Here is a 15,699-nt window from a genome sequence, read left to right on the forward strand (position 1 = left end):
GAGAAAGCAAGCATGCCAGATACTATGCTAGCAAATAAACTAAATACGAAACACCAAAATTACAACATACAAGCCCTAAAACTAAAAACGGAAGAGACCACAGCTAACCCAAAGTTAATTGTAGAAGAAATAAAAAAATTCAATGAAGATCTTTATAGCGGAGTGAAGTGGCACATAATTATAGTACAAAACGAGCTTTGAGGGACTTCCTGCAAAGCTCAAACCTACCGAGACTGAGCGGTCTGGAGAGAGAGTTACTGGGGAATAATTTTACACTAGAAGAGCTCACTGACGTAATTAAAAATCTAAAACCCTCTAAGGACCCGGGTCCAGATGGATTCTCGAACCTGTACTGTAAAAATGTATTAAACAGCTGGTCCCTTGCCTCCTCCGAATCTTTAATGCGGTCTTGGCAGGGACCCCTTTCCCGGAGCACATGCTCCAGGCATCCATCTCTTTAATCTATAAACAGGGAAAAGATCCTTTGGACTTTAAAAGTTACAGACCAATTTCCCTAATAAACACGGACATCAAAATGTATGCAAAATTAATAGCCAACAGATTGAGTCACATCCTGCCTAGACTAATTCACCCAGATCAAGTCATATTTATTAAGGATCGGCAAGTAGCGGATAACACACAACGAATTATTGATCTGATAGAGATAGCCAATACAAAATCAATACCGGTTATGGTGTTATGTCTAGATGCAGAAAAAGCGTTCGACAGGATTGACTGGCCATATTTAGAGGCCACGCTTGGAGCGTTTGGGTTCGATGAGAGGCTTCCGAAAGCTATACTATCATTGTACTCAGGTCCATCTGCCAGGTGACCCAACAGGGGTTCCCTTCAGAACCCTTCAAAATTAAAAGCGGCACGAGACAGGGTTGCCACTTTAACCCCTCCTATTCGCATTATGTGTGGAACCTTTAGCAGCCCAGGTACAGTACGTAAAAATTCAAATATAGGATTGATATATAAAGGGATTTAAGTTAAAAAATCAAACATAAAGTTGCGCTGTACGCAGATGACGTTCTTTTAACGTTATCTAAACCCCTTACCTCTCTACCAAACCTGTTCGACTTGTTAGGGAAATTTAATAGGATATCAGGCTTCAAGATCAATCAGGCAAAATCAGAAGCCCTTAATATAAACTTACCAAAACACCTAGAAAAACTGATAACACTCAATTTTCATTTCAATTGGCAATATAAGGCTATTAAATACCTAGGCATATATATTACTAGAGAGTACAAATTTCCCAAAATGAATACAATCACTACGAGAAGACATCAGAAAGTAGTCGGACCACAATATTTCCTGGATAGTGAGAATATATAGCATCAAAATGAATCTGCTCCAATGTATTCTATATTTATTCCAAACTCTACCGGTGCCACTGAGACTGAAGGATATACTCTCACTTCAGTCTGTAATCTTTAAATTCATATGGGGAGGGAAGAAAGCGAGAGTATAAAAGCAAATTTTACAGAATCAAATATATGCAGGGGGGCTAGCAGTACCTTGCTTGTTGTCCTACTACAAAGCGGCTCAATTGTGTCAAATTTCCCAATGGCAGACAGAACCCGGAATTGAAAAGGTGGGTAGCATTGGAGAAAGAAGTTTGCTCCCCATTGGAGCTAAATGATCTAATCTGGCTCCCCCAAAAAGCACCAAAAGCTGTTAAAGCTCCGCTATCCTCAATGACCAACTCTCTATCAATCTGGGACGCTTCCAAATTCAAATGCGCCCTATCTACCAAAAATTCTATGATGACTCCCCTCTGGGGTAACCCAAAGTTTGCTCCGGGTATGAATAGTGCTTATTTCACAATTTGGGAACAAAAGGGCTTTAAGAGACTTAGGGATCTGGAGGGTAGGAATGGCATGAAAACCGTTGAACAAATTAGATCTGACAAAGACATTCCCCACTCTGAATTCTATAAATACCTCCAGATCAGATCATTCTATAATAAACAAAATCTCCATCCCCAATTGACCACCTTCGAAAAACTCTGTCTTGTAGAGACTGACACCCGCGGACTCACATCACAAATGTATGGAGAGGTGACCGGTTCTGGCCCAAAGGTAACACACAAGTTAAGTTACATGACACAATGGGAGACGAATCTAAGAGAGGTGCTAGAGGCGGAGGAGTGGACGACAATAATCACAGCAACAGCCAAAAGTTCAATATGCATAACATTAAAGGAGAACGCATATAAAGTGTTAATGAGATGGTACCTCACCTCACTAAAACTATCTAAATTTCTGATGGGATACTCCCCTTTGTGTCCTAGACAATGCACAGAGCGCGCGGACCTGATGCATATGCTGTAGTCTTGCCCTCGGATCGTCCCAGTATGGGAAAAAATTAGAAATTGGCTACAGAGGATCTTTAACCTCGAAATCACAATGGCCCCCCTGGCTATTTCTCTTAAATAGACCAACACCGGGATTAGCTAAAGTGGAAAATAAATTGGTTGCCCATTTTGCAACGGCATCGAGGTGCGAGATCGCAGCAGTATGGAAACAAAACTAAATGTCATCAATTCCCAAAATTCGGAATAGAATTTGGTTTGTGTGTCAGATGGAAAAACTGATAAGTCTAGTTAATGACACTGGCATAAATTTTCTACAAATCTGGACGCCATGGTTGGCCCAGACAGACATACCAGGGGCAGAGAGGACCACAATTTGGCTTTGATAGGCGCAGGTGCATTCTTGTTTGACAGTAGTGATAAAATAGGGACGTTTAGCACTCAATAATAATAATAAAAATAAAATAAATAAAAACACCTTAGATGTATTGGAATCAAGGACTTAAAGGGATCCGGAAACAGGTGCCATACTTAGGTACAACCCCAGAATTATAGGATCATCAGCCACATAGGGAGGAACCCTGACGGAGGAAAGGACCCCCCCTTCTCCCTCCCACCCAGTCCCCCCCCTTCGCTTATTTTGTTTTCAAATTTATTTTGAGGACCAGTGTTGAGATTGTTTTTTATTGGTCACAGAAAGAAACAATGGATGGATGCCGTATGCCTTGTATTGCACAAAAAAGCAAAAACCAATAAAATTTGACTTATAAAAAAAATTAAAAAAACATAGGATTGTACATTTGAACAACCTAAAGTATATGGCAAAATAAATATAACAACATAAATATAAAAACAACAGTACTAGCACATTTGAGAATTAGCAAAGTGGAGATTTGTGAACATCACAAAGATGGTGAATATGAGATATATGATTACATAATTAAATTTATATGGAGAATCTCAAGATAAACAAGTTCACAGGATTGGAGACCTCATAACCCCAGTACTAGCAGCAGAAGTTTGTTTTTATATACTAATATGTGATACAATCACTGTCTCTAGGTGCTAGAATAGGGCACCTATGGGAGCAGACGTCCCCGCTTCTGTCTTGGCTTTGGGGAAAAAACACAGTTTCTTTGTCATGAAGTGTACCTGAGGTAGCGGTTGTCTCAATCATTTGCATACCTCACCTGTCAGTGATTGATTGCTCTTATCCAACTTTCAACTTATTTTTCAATCATGACACCCTATATTAGGACGCACTTGACGCGAGTCACTCTTTGACAAAGCACCTACGCCATGCAAAACGCATTAGAGGACTTGTCAGTACGCCATGTCTATGGATTATATCCAATAAAACGTTTTTTCCGGTCAGCACGTCCAGCTTTGCTCATTTGCAGTGCACCGGCTGTTCCTCATTGGATCTTTCTCTTCTGCAACTTACTTTCAATTAGTTAATATTAACCCCTTACTCAATTGCAATCATATCTATATGCTTCCACCACTGAGAAATTATGCAAAATATGTAAATTAATATATTTGCCAGGGTCTCAGTTCCCTTTTTACTATAGAACAAAAACAATGCACTATAACACACAAAAATCTGTTTTAAAAAAAAGTGTCTGAAAGTGTAAATACTCTCTCAAGAGCATGCAACAGTTTATTCAAAGCCCCAAAGCATTACTTATTAAAGAATTGTTTAATATACAGTATAAAAATACAGTGCTTCAGATTACAGAAAAAGATAATTACAAGAACATACAGGTACAATTAATGCAGAACTGTTTCTTAAAATAACAGAATAAAACAAAAAACAGAAATCCTTATATGTTATGTTACCATATGTCAAAGGTTTTCTTCCAGAGAGGTCATTGGTGCAGAAATGAGACTTCACGTGTTTGGTTCAAAACACACCTCTGTTAAAATCTGATTGTCATAATACCTTGCTAAGGTTTATGTACTATTATTCCCCCATTGAAACAACATAAGCTTGCTCCTGTCATAAATCAGCTGCGAGGTTGACGGTTTTACGATAGAGAAAAAAAACACCTAAAAAATACGTTTAAATCTTTGCCACAATATATAAACACACTCAGCATTTCCTTTCTCTAATACTTAGACACGTGAGTAACATCAATAGATTCAGGCGATTATGATGAATGTAACAAGGCTAATTATGACCTTCGTGCACCTAAATTTGCGTGAAAATTGCTATCTGTCCTTGGCTATTTTCTTAGACCTCAAGTGACTGGCCTCATGGCGTTCATCTCCTGGCAACGATTACACATATCTGAACGTTATACTTTAGAATTGAGATTCACCGGATAGTCTTATTTGTAATAAATTCACCCAACTAAGGTGTTGTAGAGAACATCAATCCTCCCTGAGACCTTCTTTCAATATTTTCTTTAAGACATTTCGTAAAGGGACTGTGTCACCTCAAAGTCACAAGGAAACTTCATTAATTAGAAGCCCAGTGCCTTTCTGAATCGCACCAACTCATCACCATTATTTATCATATAATAAATGCTCATTAGCGAGAGCTGCTTGCCTTTCACCACAATTATAGTGGGAAAGATATCTGAAATCTACCTTGATCATGAGGACTGGGAGAAGGTCAATAACATCTAAAAGTTCACTAGCTACAGTTTATTAATAAAAGATAATATTTCGCCATGCAGAAAAAAATCAATAAAGATGTAAAAAAAACATAGAAATATTAAGGAAAAAGTGCTGCCATTCTGGAGCTAAAAATATGCATTATACTATATTTATCAAAGAAAAAAGTTCTACCGCTTTTAATGAGATTTTAAAATAAATCTTTTTGTGATGCTTGTTACCTGCTTCTCTCCACTCAAAAAAGAAATCTGTCTATGTTTTCTTTTAATTTCATTATGTATTTGTTTTACGGTAAATTATTTAAAATTCCCTCTTCTTCCTCCACCCCCTACAAAGACCCAGAAGTATTTTAGCGGCAAGTGGTGTCTTATATAGTCTTGTGTATAGTCTTGTATAGTCTAGCATGATTTATGTTTACCTATGCAAAAACAAAAAATATCTTTGAAAATTTGTGAAAGAGGGAGAATGCCTTAGTGACTATTTATGAACTAAATGACTAATCCAATTAACAAAATATTTCAATTTTTTTTGTTTTATTTCCAATTCATTATGAAATGTTTAGACATTTGCAAAGGAAACCAGGATACATTTACACACATATAATTATTTATATGGATTTAATTAATCACAAAAAAAACAAAAATAATAAGTAAAATAAATCTCTTACCTTTTATTTTCTTATATTATTTAGCCATTGTGTATGTTTTTAAAACTACGGAGCTAAGTATAAATTGAACACAACAGGATGTTGATGCAGAAGAAAAACAGCAAAACTTTCTGTTTACTATATCAGGATTATATTTTTGTGTCAGTTATTTAATGTATTGATCCATCTTTGTATGCAATATGTAACTATCAATTGAAGGGGGAGATTTTTGAGAAAGGACAGCATGCAATACTTAGAAACTCCTACTTAAAAAATATTCTATTAAACTGCAAAGCACCATGTAGAATTGTAGATTGATAATGCCATAAAAAAAATATTTTATAAAGAGGTTTTAACCTTTTATCTATTAAAATAAAAGATTACATGATTTTAGTGTCTTTCATTGGCGTCTTTGGTGAATTCAGATGTTTGGCTTTTCAGAAGAGAGTGTTGTTGCCTTACACATCTATATAAATACTGGTTAATTAACCTTTTCTAGCATGTAACAAAAATATAACCATCTCCCTTGTGCCACTCTGTGTCGTCTGGTTTACAGCAAGGGAAATAACAGGGCTCAATTAACTAGACAGACATACAACTATAATTGGTCCCATTGGAGTCTCACCTTGGTGCCTTCCTTTAGCAGTTTAGAGATTTCTTACCAAAATGTAACAATAAGTGGAGAAGACCACCAAATAAGAACTTCTGATCCAAGGTTGTCATAGTTTCATCAGCCCATGCACGGGATGTTCCAATTTACAGTACAGTATGTATTGAGCATTTTGGGGAGAAGATGCCACCTGTATAATACTTTATACGCCAATCCAACAAAATGTCTGCATCCAGCCAGGTAAGACCCCACAATTTCTGATACCAATTAAGGTGCACACAGGCAATTTGCAAGGATTTGTGGGCTCCATCAGCCAGCTTTACCTGGAGGCCAGGTCCAGGTAAAATATGTTCAGGGTTCAACCGAGACAAGGGAAATTGTGACTCCAGTATCCTTCCATCCCTCTCCTTGATAAAGGCAATCTATTTCCCGAAACGTTGGACCTTTGGTGGCACAATAAACTGCACCTTTAGAAAGACTGTGTGCCTGCTTCCATTCCTTTGCTCCAGTATCCATCAAGCCAGCATTCTTTCTATTCCCAATGGTCACTGGATGGATATACTGCTGCTGGAAATAATTGAGGTCCATATGAACGGTGGCTACTTTGTAGACCCCACCGGTCATGGCCCCCTTTGGGGTGGTGTAGCTTGAGTCGGGAGTCATCTGGGTTCCTTGCACAGGTGTGTGTGATGGTCCTGCAGAGGCTATAGTCCCCATGTAGGTGATCAGCTGTATCGGAGTGGTCCACATACCGGTAGCTGGGGGAGCATCCACACAATTCAGCCAGGAGTGCCCATGTGGTTGCATTGGAACTATCGCTGCTCTTGTAGAAACTCGTCCATCCGGGTTCGGGCGCTAGTACCCACAAGATTAAGTCGCCAGGAAGCGTCACTGGTCCTGGAGGTTGCCATTGGTGGGATAACTGGACGGCTGGGGGCTGGGACGGCTGGCTCTCTGAGGGCTTCACCAGAGCACAGGTCAGGCCATAATGAAGTCATCTGCCAGTTTGGTTGATTGAAGACACGTGGTAGGTTTCCGGTCGGTTACCAATTCCCGGACTTAGGAAATGCAGCATAGCAAAAACTGCTCCTAGATGATCAAGTCCAACAGGCTCTAAAAGAGCTCACTTCACAGTCTGTTACCCACTTCTTGGAGTGGGTAGCTAGCCCGGATGCAAAGTCCATGTCTGAGGCTTGGGATCACTTCTCCAGAGCTCAGAACTGAAGCCTGTAAGTGTCCAGGGTTATCTTGTACCGTGCAAATAGGCGCTCCTACACCAGGGCAAATCTCTGGCATCCTCCTGATCCATCTCTGTGAGTATACACTGCTTTTCTGCTCAGCTGGGGCCCAGGTTCTTGACCCAGTCCCCACCTGGTGCTGGGTGATGTAGGGCACATTGGTTCTCAAAGGACTGAAGACAGCCATCAATATTGACCTTGTCATTGTTGAACAGGGAGAAACTGCTGTAGGTCAGACGGGGTGGCTGACTGGCCTCAGAGCTGTGGTGTGACCCATGACTATGGAGGTATACCGGTGAGCGGGATGGAGAATGTGCTTTAGCCGACAGGTACTGAATCATGGCCAGCTTGAGTTCCGAGGAAGCCTGTGTCCCAAGTGCGGCTAGTGCAGCGGTAAGCTGATCTTTCAGCTCAGCTGGTCGCCTTGCTACCTCGGTAACTCATCGTCGTCCTAGCTACAGTAGGAGGAGTCTTCTCCGGAGTCAAGTAAGTATTCCCTGCCAGTCTCCCCTTAAGGTTAGACCAGGGGGGCTGCATGCTGAGCCTTATGCCGGACCACATCAGTTATCATATCTGTGATGGGAGGGGGTAACCAGACTACACAATAAAGGCTTAAACCTGAAACCGTGGGGGCCCTGGCAGCTACCTAGCACAATAAGCCAGGGACCAGGAATTATACATGTGAAAAATAAAGTGACCCCTGCTTTTTCTGTTTACATGTTCTCTTTGCCCTAGAAACGTGAAACTTCTTGTGTGTACCTTTTATGGGTGGTATTTGGGTCAAAATGCAATTATTATGTTTGCAGGAGTTCGCAGGCCAAAGTTACCGGTAGTCCCCTAATTCTCCCCGGCGTGCATGCACCATTTGCCGGTTACCCCGGGGCTGCCTAATGTTCCCCAGACTCCTGTTTTTCAAGCCCAGATATCCCAGATCCATCTCCCGCACATGGGTCTCCCTAAGAGATATTGTGTAATAAAACATATTTTAATGTGAGTTGTGCATCTATATCTATAAAAATGAAAATGTTGTTTGTTTGCTGAAAACATTGTATATTTGCTGTGCTTATGGGCAATCTGATTGGTCCTTTGGTCTGTCACTCACCCTCTGGCCAATCTGATTGGTCCAGTCCCGCCCCCGCACGCCTCTCATTGACCTGCGTGGTTTGTTGACCTAACAAACCCAACTGCCACACTCAGAACAATCACTGCCTCACCGCCTGCTCTCACCTCTCCTGCGGACTAGACACCACCTCAAGTACTGTGCGCTGCCGCGTGCTCCCTGCCCCCCCAACACCACCCCCCACACTAAACCCACCCCATTCTCCGACCCGTTCTTGCCCTTATGGCAAACTGGACTTCTGGAATCACTTGGGAACACATAGAACCACATAGGAACACATGGAACACAAAAGAGAGAACAACAACAGAGAGAGTTCTGGGGTGGCGACTAGCTGTCTTATACACTTTGGAACAGGCAGTCCCACAGCTTGTCCTCCAACCCGTGGCGTGGTGGTTGCATCCCCAACCACTCACACACTTTGCCAGGTTTGTGAAAGCTGTCACCTATGGCTTCAGAACAGTGAGAGAGCATGTGCACAAAATGCCATCTTGCCCACACACTATTCCAACCCCCCGGCATGCTCAGTGCCTCTAAGTCTGGGAAAAGTGACAACTGAGCAGGATGGCCTGTTCAGTCCAGGATGCGGGTACTTGATGTAGCCTTTTCACCTGAAAAGCTTTCCCACCTCTGCAAACATGTGTGACTTTGATCTAGGGACCTAGGCGTGACCTGGATGGCTCCACACTCTATTAGCCATAACCCCCCCTTTGAGTCTTGCAGGACAAAGGATACTGCCTGATTTAATGCATAAAGTTTAAACATAAAGTTTAAATATATTTTAAAATGCTGCTGCTTAATAAAATATACTTTTATACTCTTCTTTATTAAAATGTGCTAAGTTAATTTGGTGTGGGAAATATAGTGAAAATTGTAACTGTGTTTTTTTCTCCACTAGCCATATCTCTGACACTCAATAAATAAACTTATTTTAATAAAAACGCCTTATCTTAATAAAACCCTCTCAGTTTTATTTTTGGGCTGGAGTAACCCCTAAACTCCTTGTAACCGAGTTAGGGTGACCTGGGCAAGAACTGGACACCCCCTCATTACACCGGGGGACACATTAACCCCTTTATGCCCCATTGTAACGCTTGCGCTACCCATGAGCAAGACAGGACACCGGTACTGAGGTGGGGAAGTAGCAAACCACGCACCCACAGCAGCGGAAGCGTGCCTGGCAGGTGGATTGTCAAATGTAGCAGGGTCCAGGTTGGAAAGAGTGGGTTAAACGATACTTGCCAAGGTCTTGGAGTGGAAAGTTCAGAATAGTCAAAGTCCGTTAACCGTTGTCTGGGATTGGAGAGGTTAGAATCGTGAGGTCCGTATAGCCGTGGTCTGGGTTGGAGATATCCGCAAGGTCGAGGGTAAGCCGGGGTCAGTATCCAGAGAGATCCTAAGGTCAAGCTGGGTAGGTACACAAAGGGTTAAACTGCAAGGTAAACACAAGGCAAGGAGCAGGGCACAATGGACATAGGAGCTCAAGGCTATGTTCAGCATTGACTGGGAGTGAGAGCAGGGTACTTATGGGAAACAGGAACCAGTAGCAAGGGAGGCAGAGCAGAGGCGCGGCCTCTGCGGAGGCAAGGATTGGCTGCAGGATACAAGTGGGCTAATGAATACTTGCCACGCAGCTGGGGAGCGGTGCACATCGTCACGTGTGCATGCCGTGCGTGAGAGAAGCCCGGTGCGTCTGAGGGGGCGGAGCTAATCTACGTGGCAAACTAGAAGAGCTGCACTTGCGTGCGCACTTTGTAAGCAGGGCGGGGGTGCGTGCACATGCTGGTGCCAGAGCGGAGGTCTGAGATGAGACAGGTAAGGAGGGAACACGTCGCAAAGGACGTGTTCCACGATTCCTTACAGTACTCCCCCTTTATGATTGGCCTCAGCACGATTCCCACAAGGCTTGTGCGGAATCCTGGCGTGGAATCGCTTTAACAATCCGGGAGCATGGATCTGACGAAGAGGTATCCATCAGCGTTCTTCTAGCCTTTCCAGTGTACGAGGAATTGGACACCACCTCTGGAGTATCTGGAGTCGATTATGGATTGAATTTCAAATTCTTCATGACCCTGTATGATGACAGGTAGAGGTTTAGGTCAGATGTCAGGAAACTGAGAACTGCGAACAATTGGTTTTAACAATGAAACTTGAAAGACCGCCGGGATTCTCATAGATTGAGGCAGTTGCAAGCGGTACGCCACAGGATTGACCTGTTTGAAAACGGTGAATGGTCACACGAATTTAGGAGCCAGTTTCAGTGTAGGTGTCTTCAATCTTATGTTCTTAGAAGAAAGCCACACTTTGTCTCCTGGCCTAAATTTGGGTGCCTTACGGTGATGGCGTGCTGCCTGTGTCTTTTGTCTGAGTACTGCCTCCTGCAGAGTCCTTTGAATCCTCTTCCAAGAATCTTCTAGCGAGTTCACTCTGGAATCTGCTGCTGGAACTCCGGAAGGTTTGGAAGAGATGGGAAGACGCGCTGAATGAAATCCGTAATTTATTTTTTAAAAAACAATGACTCTTGCATAGACTCATTTCTGAGTGAGTTATGAGTGAATTCGGCACATGGGAGTAGTTCCACCCTGTTATACTGTGCATCATAAATAAAGCATCACAGGTATTGCTCTAGTGACTGGTTTGTTATTTCGGTTTGTCCGTTGGTTTGGGGATGATACCCAGAAGAAAAAAGAAGAGAGATCTCCAACCTTTGATTGAAGGCACGCCAACATTTTGAGACGAACTGTGACCACCTATCGGACACTATAGAGAGTGGGACTCCATGAATACAAAATATTTCCTTGATATAAATATCTGCCAAGGTGGCAGAATTAGGAAGACCCTTGAGAGGAATGAAATGGGCCTGTTTGGAAAACCTATCAACAATAACGAGAATAGTATTCATCCCATAAGAAACAGGAAGCTCAACAATAAAGTCCATTGAGAGGTGGGTCCACGGTCGATCCGGAATAGGTAAGGGACGAAGCAGACCAGACGGCTTGTTGCGAGCGGACTTATTTTGAGCACAGGTGGAACAGGAGTTTATGAATTCCTTGATATCCTTACTTATTAGGCCACCAAAAGGTGAGTCTGTGGAAGGAATCCATTCCTGGTTTTGGCTGGAGCTCACTCTTGCAGAGTTGGTGAGCTCTCAGACAGACCTTCCCTTGGATTTGCCAGCACTATCACCTGTGCATGCAATCACTGCAACTCTGTCTCTCTGCTCTGTCATTGGAGGTATTCCCACACACCCCTGTCTGTGGATTGGCTATCTGCCCTTCTTATACTGGGCTCTCCCTTTCCCTCATTGCTGAGCATAAACCAAGATTCACTTGGATGTAACTGTGTTTGTCACAAACACTCCTGCCTTAGCCTTGTTCCTGAGACCTGCTGCATTCACCCCAGGCAGAGGTCTGCTTTCTGGTTCCTGTACTGAAGCGCTGGATCCCTAGTGCTGGTCTTGCCTTGTTCCTGTGACCTGCTGCATTCACCCCAGGCAGAGGTCTGCTTCCTGGTCCTGTACTGAAGCGCTGGATCCCCAGTGCTAGCCTTGCCTTGTTCCTAAAAGCTGCTGCATTCTCCCCTTGCAGAGACCTTAATAATGGGCCGCTCCCGCTCCTTGCGCAGAGGCCATTCCCGTGCATCAACTGCTACACTGAAGCGCTTTGCACCCGCCAACCAGTTGCCGAACCTCAGCCTGGATATCGACTACTCTGACGTCTCCAACTCTGACCCCGGCTTGTCCATGGATTACCCTGCCTTCTCCAACCCTGAACCGGCTACGATTGACTACGAACTGCGCAGTCCAGAACCAGCGTCGTGGTCTAAGGTCGGTGTATTCACATAACGACCTCAGCCCCGCAGTCCGGTCCCGGTTTGTGGCGAGCACGTCCATTACAGTCTGATGAAATCGGAAGTCCTCTTTGTACCCGGGTGACCAGCCGACTTAGAGGAATGACTCCACTCAAGGATTTTCCATACCCTCGGAAATGAGAGCCTGAGTCTCCATGATCTTGTCCAGCACATCAAAAGAGTTAGCCGAAATGTCAAATTTGGCAGGAAGGATTGTCTCAGGAATGTCTTCGGATTTGTCTTCATTGACGTATTGACGGGATAAGCCGTCAGCCTTTAGATTCTTGTACCAGGAATATAGGAAATGGTATCGTTGAATCTGGAAAAGAACAATGCCCAGCGAGCCTGACAGGAGCCGAGTCGATGGGCACCCTTGATATATAATAAATTTTTATGGTCCATAAGAAATGATATAGGATTTTCAGTACCCTCCAGGAGGTCTCTCCACTCTTGCAGAGCAAGTTTGATGGCCAAGAAGAACCTGCAAGGGTGTAGCTTATCCTGAGGGGACTGTCTCTGTGAGAGTACAACTCCTTCTCCAATATCCGAGGCATCTACTTCCAACATGAATGGAAATTTAGGGTCCGGGTGACGTAAGATGGGAGCAGAAACAAACACTTTTTTTTTTTTTTAGAACTTGTATTTTTATTGAGGTATGGTACAGGTACAAATTATAACGTAGCATTAACAAAAGCAGGAAAAGTATATAGTAACTAATCTGTCGAGTTATTACATTGCAGGAGGGGTGACGACAGGACAAAACAAGACAAGACTAACTTAGACAACATTCATCTTTTGGTGACTTGATAGCTACCGCCTTGCCAGGATATATATAACATACTTCCAGATGGGGGTGGGGAAGGGAGTGACATAAGGGGGAGGGTAGAGGATTTGAGAGGGCAGATCTTCCCGTAGAGGTGGAGGAGGGCTGCGGGAAGGTGCCGTTTCAGGTAGAATCGCTGAGATCTACTTATTTGAACCTGTATCTGTAGCCCTGTTGCCTAGGATCTTCTATGATCTATTTAACATATCACTGATGACTTTATTATCAAGATGAGATGTAGTTTGGACTGACCAGAGGAGAATGCATCTAACGCTATCAATGCCAATTTGTGGTATGCTCCACCCCGGGGATGTCTGTTTGGGCCAGCCAAGGTACCCAGATCTTTAGATAATTGATGCCAATTTCGTTAACCAGACTCCTTAATTTTTCCATCTGGCAGACAAACCAAATCTTGTTCCGAATCTTGGGGATAGAGGGAATCTCATTAAGTTTCCATACTGCTGCAATCTCGCATCGGGTCGCTAGAGCAAGGTGCCCAATTAATTTATTGTTTGCTTTTGAGAGCCCTGACAGTGGTCTGTTCAGCAAGAACAGCCACGGGTCAAGGGGAATCGGGAGGCCCAAGATCCTCTGAGTCCAATCTCGAATTTCTTCCCACAGAGGTGTGATCCGAGGGCAGGATGGGATAAGTATGGATCTCCCCGGGAACTCTATTGTGCTAGCAAAGATAGATATGCTTCTGGAGACCATGTTAAATGTAGAGCTACGGATGCTACATATGGATCAACGGATGCTAGATATGGATCAAGGGATGGATCGACGGATGGAGAAGATAGAGGCTGACATAGCAGGTACACATCGTTTGCTCGGTGTTAATGCCCCTGTTTCCCCGACGCCGGAGCAGGGGGGTGACATGGATGTGATGAATGGGAGCATCGACCCCCTTCCATCACCAAGCGCACGCCCTCCACCAGAAGATGTAGTGTACATGTATGCCGTTGAGGAGGATATGACAACCCCGTCAAAACCACGCCAGGAGACAACACAGCGACCTAGACCGGACGAAAGCTTCCTCCCAGACAACCTACCATCGCCCGTCACCTCAAGCACACCCACTCGCAGAAGACCTACATTCGCTCGCATCGATACGGTGCCCAACATCACCCTGCGCGATCTGACACTGGCGCTTAGGGAGAAGTATAGGGTGATGAGTGCGGGTGCACCCCACAAGTATGCCTTGTTAATTTTTAAGCACCATGTTCCCTACTCGTTGTACTGCGACTGGGCCTTCAGAGTGAACTACGACGGAAATCGCGTAAAAAAGGCGCTTCCTGCCAATTTAAGAAAGAACATTCTGGATGAAATGCAGCACTTTTATCCAATTACAGATCCTGTAATGAAAGGCGTTCAAGACTGCATTAATGGCGTTTTGAGCCATGCAAGGAATCGGCCATGGACGGACAATCTGGTGGACTTTCTGGTTTAATCACAGGAACTGTAAGAGCATACTGTTGTGCTGAACTGTGCTGTACTGTACATGATTTGACCTGCTGTACTTAAATAAAGAAGATGTTGTTGTGTGTTTTTTAACTTGTATTTATACAGAAATGTTTTAACTTGCTGTACACACACACAGGACCTGCACAATTACAGTCCTTGAGGGCTGCAAACAGGCACGGTTTTCAAGGTTGTCCTGAAAACCGGGCCTGTCTGCTGCCCTCGAGGACTGTAGTGGTGCAGGCCTGACTGACTGTTTTGCACACCATCCCACTGTACTGTATACTGTATGTTTCTTTAATAAAGTAGATGTTGCATTTTGTATACTGTATTTTATGAATAAAGAATTTTTTTAATCACCGGTAAGAGCATACTGTTGTGCTGAACTGTATTGTACATGTTTTGACCTGCTGTACTTAAATAAAGAAGATGTTGTTGTGTGTTTTTTAACTTGTACAGGTAAACCCCGTTATAACGCGGTCCTCGGGGTCCACCCCGAGACCACCGCGTTAGTAATGGGGTCGCGGGGAAAAAAATGGCCGCCGCTTTAGCGCATATTCACCCCGCGGTGAAGGAGATGGGAGCGGGGATGTCCCTCAGGTCCCCGCTTCCCCGTCATCGCGTGACAGCCCACGGGGCAGGAGATGGGAGCGGGGATGTCCCTCCGGTCCCCGCTTCCCCCTGTCATCGCGTGACAGGCCGCGGTGAAGGAGATGGGAGCGGGGATGTCCCTCCGGTCCCCGCTTCCCCCTGTCATCGCGTGACAGGCCGCGGTGAAGGAGATGGGAGCGGGGATGTCCCTCCGGTCCCCGCTTCCCCCTGTCATCGCGTGACAGGCCGCGGTGAAGGAGATGGGAGCGGGGATGTCCCTCCAGTCCCCGCTTCCCCCTGTCACCGCGTGACAGGAGATGGGAGGGGGGATGCCCCTCCGGTCCCGGCTTCACCTTCTCCCCACCGTTGTCCCCGCTGCCTGCGCAGGAGGAGGGGGGGGGAGCGGGTGCTGGTGTGTGTAAGTGTGT

Source organism: Ascaphus truei, chromosome 16 (genome assembly GCF_040206685.1).
Source record: "Ascaphus truei isolate aAscTru1 chromosome 16, aAscTru1.hap1, whole genome shotgun sequence".
Taxonomy (NCBI): Eukaryota; Metazoa; Chordata; class Amphibia; order Anura; family Ascaphidae; genus Ascaphus; species Ascaphus truei.